This window comes from Cryptomeria japonica, chromosome 2, assembly GCF_030272615.1.
Source record: "Cryptomeria japonica chromosome 2, Sugi_1.0, whole genome shotgun sequence".
Classification (NCBI taxonomy): Eukaryota; Viridiplantae; Streptophyta; class Pinopsida; order Cupressales; family Cupressaceae; genus Cryptomeria; species Cryptomeria japonica.
This window is the reverse complement of record NC_081406.1, coordinates 415,596,351-415,601,644: the sequence shown is the minus strand read 5'-3', so window position 1 is coordinate 415,601,644 and position 5,294 is coordinate 415,596,351.

The following is a 5,294-nucleotide window of genomic DNA, read 5'->3' as shown; positions in this document are numbered from 1 at the left end:
CATTCTCACTGTATTTTACTAGTAGTAATCTAGTTTAGACCGGTGTTAGTGCTTTCCAGTCAAAGTGTACTATTTGCAGTCAAACTGGTTCAGGAAAAGTGTTTTTGCCTATACTAATTCACCCCCCCCCCCCTCTCAGTACCGGTTTGGTACTAGCTCTTTATCATTTATTCATCAATTGGTATCAAAGCAACTTCCAGATCCTCTGTGTTGTAAGCTTAACCGCTTGAGGAAAAGATCCTACTCTAATGATGAACAAGGAAGGTCCAAAGTTCAACAGAGACAACTTTAAAAAATGGAAGGACAGAATGAAGATATACATCAGAAGCATGGGTGCTCAACACTAGAGCTATGTTGAGAATGCTTAATTTATCCCTACCGGTACTCTCACCGATGATCAAAAGAGAGAGATTAAGGATGTAGTGCCCCGCCAGGAAACCCCTAAGGGTTTAAGTTAAAAACACTCAAATAGAGTGTAAATATTTTATTTTTTTAATAATAATAATAATTACGAACGTTAATAATGAGAGTTATTACTGACTAGTTACAACATTAAGATAATTAGGAGTTATCTAAAACTTAGATACCATAGCGGAAGGCTAAACGAACCTAAGGAGTTTCCCAACGCGATTACGTAACCTTACTCCCCACTCAACACATGTCAATTGATCCAATAAGCTAGATGACTTAATTACGAGATAATGCATAAGACTTGATTATACATATGTTCAATGATTTGACATCTTATAATTTTAGGAAGTGTTCATTTACTTTGGGTGGTTAGGAGACCATCGTGAGGATTATTTACTCAATGCACCTTAACACCTATTTAATTTAAGAGGCCTCCCTTAAGGTTCAATGTGATAAATATAACGAAGTTCATTCATTGGTTTTAAGATGACCACCCACATTTGATATCTTTCTTAAATATTAAAAGTACGGCTAGTATGATCAGATTCGTTCATTAGGGATTAAAATTCCATTAATAGAGTGTGGTTCCCTCATTAAGGTTTGAGCATAATCAAACTAAAGATTCATAGTTTCTTTTATGGAGGATAAAATGCAAGTAACCATAGAGTTCATTCATTGAAGCTTTAATAGTGCTAATAGATGGACTAAATTCATTAAGATGAAAATGTATTAGGACACATGAGAGCATCCTTTAAATTAAAAATATAGTTAGCAAGATGAAATTTGTCATTTCAGGATTTAAAGTATAAGTTCATAGTGATGTTCTCCCATTAGGATTAAAATACAATTATCTTATTGCATATCACTCTTTTTAGTTAAATGAAGTTAATATGAGAGAGGTACTTTTACCAAGATTTAATGTATAAACAACTAATTGAATCCTTCCCTTTTCAGTTCATTTTTTTAGCAATCATAAAGAAATTCATTTATTTGGGTTATAATTATGGAAGGCTAGTAGAGTTCATCCTTTGTATAAAATTGATCTAATAGAGATTATTTGTTAAGAGAAAAACATAAACAACTAAGTAAATTCATCTGATCAAGCGAAATATAATTAACATGGCGATACTCATTTACTAAGGTAAGAAGGTAAATACCCATATGAGGTTCATCCTTTAAACTTCATCTTATAATTTATAACATTAATTCTAACTTGTTTTCCATTCACATTCATTCCATTTATATGCTTAATAACAAGTTAATCCATTAATGTAACCCAGCAAGATTCTCTTCACTAATACTACTTTTAATTCACATTTTCAAAATACTTTTCCATAATCTCATTTACAATCTTTCATGAACCTGATTACTACATTTGTCAAGATGAATAATTTTATGCACATAGACTTAAATTCATTAAATTCCCCACCATACACTTATACAAGAATACAACCATCCATGATAATTTAAAGCATAAAACAAAGTAAGCTAACACATCGCATAACATAGATATGATCTCGGAGTTCACCCCTAAAGGGCTACATCTCTGGGTCTGCTCAACTGCAAGACCCCTCTGGCATTTAATATAGTTAAGATTACAAACTTACATGTCTTTTACATCTCTGCCCTTTAGGCGAACACATACACTATTCAACATCTACCTCGATTGATTATTACATAGTGATCCCTTTTAGAAGCGGGTCAAATTGAATCATAACAAAAAAAAAAAAAAAACCTAGATTCTCTTGTTTGACGGTACCCTAACTAGGGGCTTGACCGACTTATGACCAAACACTAGCATATCAAGTCTTACCCTTAATGTCGATCAAGTTTACCATATCTTTTTAACCATTAATGTTGATCAAGTTTATGGATTTGATAAATTAACTTTTATTTAAAAATTCATATTAGTCCACCATTACTATTTAGTCCATGTTAATAATAAGTATTAACTCGAGTATGATGTAATCAATATGAAATTAAAAACTTGTATTAAAGTATGGATTTACTAAATGTTGATTCTCTAAAATCCAAATATATTATTTAATAATCTGAGATTAAATAGTATAAGAAACTGAATTTAAAATTAAAAAATATCAAAGAGACTGAATTTAAATCCCTTATACTAATTTTAAATTCACTTATTAATCTGATTCTTCTTTATTTTTATATATTATACACATATATTCTTTTTTTTTCTTTAAAACAATTATATAAATTAATAAAAATAAATAAATAATTAAAAATAAAATAAAATAAACTTTTTTGTTTTAATTTTCAAAAAAAAAGAGAGGGAAGGTACCCACATGGACACCCACGTGCCCCCCCCCCCTCCCCTTGGTAGCCCAAGCTACCATTGGTAGCGCTGCTACCAAATGGTAGCAGTTCGCTACCTCTGGTAGCGCTGCTACCAACTGGTAGCAGTTGCTACCAGTTGCCATGGGGGTTACAAAATTTTCTTCTTTTTTTTCTTTTTATTTTTAAATTTTTTTTTCATTTAAAGAACAATAACAGATCCAAACAAAGCTGCTAAAATGTGCAGTAAAAAAAAATCTTTCCAGTCATGAAATACTTTCATCAACATCATTTTTTTTTCATTGAATACATATTTTTTTTTTTTAAATAGTATATGCAAGTATTGATAAAAAGGTAAATAACTCACCAAAACAATCCTTACAGACTTAAAACATTTTCCAGCAATCCCCCATTTTTTTAAAACAATCACAAACATTCCTCTTTCCCTTTTTTTTTTCTAGAATGACAAGGGTTTCAAAATAATAGAGGAAGTTGTTGTTTAACCCTCCCATTAAGCAAATCTTTGGCACAAGGAAGCTCTCTCTCACACAAAGATCCAACAAAGATACCCTTTAACAATTTTCTACAATAAAACTCACTCATGGACAACAATGGAGAATCTGAAAACCGAAATTTCAAGAAAAACATACAAGCCTCCTTTCTTTTCTTTTTTTTTGTTAAAAAAAAACAACTTAAACAAATCGATAAACGAGATTCCTACCTCAACAAGCTTTCCTGGAAGGATTTTGATGATGAGCCCCCAAATCTGCTGCTCTAAAACTCCATCTTTGTCCAAAATCCCCAATCTCTCTTCCAAAAACCATTTTTTTTTTTCCAAAAAGATAACCAAAAGAAAGAACCCCCAAAAACATTTCAAAACTAGGTTAAAATGAGAAACCCTATTTTTGCCCTAATTTTTAATTTTGAATTTAGGCATTTATTTTTTTTTAAATAAAAGAAAATCCAAAATGGAAATCATTCTTTCCACTATTCAATACATCTTATTTGCTTTTCTAATTAAAATTAAAATGTTTCTATTTCTTGTTTAATTTTAATTTTAATTTCTCGATTCTAATTTAGGCCTACATTATATTTCGAAACTATTGACCAGGGTAAAGCGTTTTTTTTTATTAATTTAAATTTCCAAAAAAAAAATCAATCCTTTATACTAAATCAACTTTACAAGTAAAAAGAATAATTTTCTTTAAATAATAAAATTTACCCTTTTCTCTTCCAAAATGCGAATGTGAATTAATTTATTTCTATTTCCCACATGACTTTAAATCTTTCCTTTCTAAAACGCATAACTCATTAAATTCGTTATTATTAAAATTAACTATTAAATTAACTTGCTACAACATAACAAAGCAACCTTTTAAATAAATGACTAATCTAATGAAAGAAATCTATTTACTCTAATTTTCTCAACTAATAATGCGTAAATGAGCACATTAATTCAAGTTAACTACTTTAAGCTTGCTACAATTATAATTAAAACGATCTCTTTAAATTAACGATTAATCATATAAAAGAAGCTACCTACTTAAATTTCTATATCACTAATGTGTACGTCTACTCATTAAATTGAATTTAATACTTAGGATAACAAACTCCACTTACCCTGCGCAAGGCACACAAATCGAGGAAGTCCACCAAATCACATGACATGCAACCCCATGCAAGGAAAGCCCCATGAATCCACACACGATGCTCACCTGACCATGGCTAAGGCAAGATGAAAGTTTAATGACCCCCAAATCCGAATTCTAAGGATGGAGGAGGTTTACTCAAACCTACGAACCCCGAAGGAGATGAACCTCGCCTTAGGCGGTGTCGTACCTGCAATCTCCTGCACCCATGAATCACGCAAGCATACATATACATATACATATTCAATGAAGACGTTAGCTCAAGATTTATCACAAGGGTTAGGAACAATTACATTTACACAAGAATCGATGCAAAATCACAATAATAGGTATGCATGATTATTTATATTATCTAAACTACACATTGCACCATGGTTAACCTACCAGTCAAGAATGCCACATAGGAAGTCAACCAAGGTCAAACGGGTATTACAAGTCTGACTAGGGTAGGGGCATTACAAAGGAGAATGGGCAAGTCATGGAAACCCTAATCAGCAGTCTATCTAACATTGAGTTTATTGATGTTCAGGATAAAGACAATCCCAAAGAAGTATGGGATGCTCTTGAGAATATCTATGGCGGTGATGAGCATATGAAACAAGATAAGGAAGAGAGCCTTAGGGGAAAGTTGAAGACATGCGGATGGTTGAAGGAGAGACCATTCAACAATATGGAATAAGAATCAAAACTATTGTTGGAGACATCAAGAGTGCAGGTGGTATAATAGATGATTCCACTTTTGTTAGCAAAGTCTTGAGATCCTTATTATCAATCTATGCAATAAGGGTTGTTGCTATTCAGGAGTTGAGGTCTATAGACAAGACAAAGGTATCCCTAGACTCCATCATTCCTAAGTTGAAAGATTATGAGCTAGATAATTATGATGGTAGTATTTAGAAAACTGATTCAGCCTTTAGAGCATCTGCTGCACCATCTAGA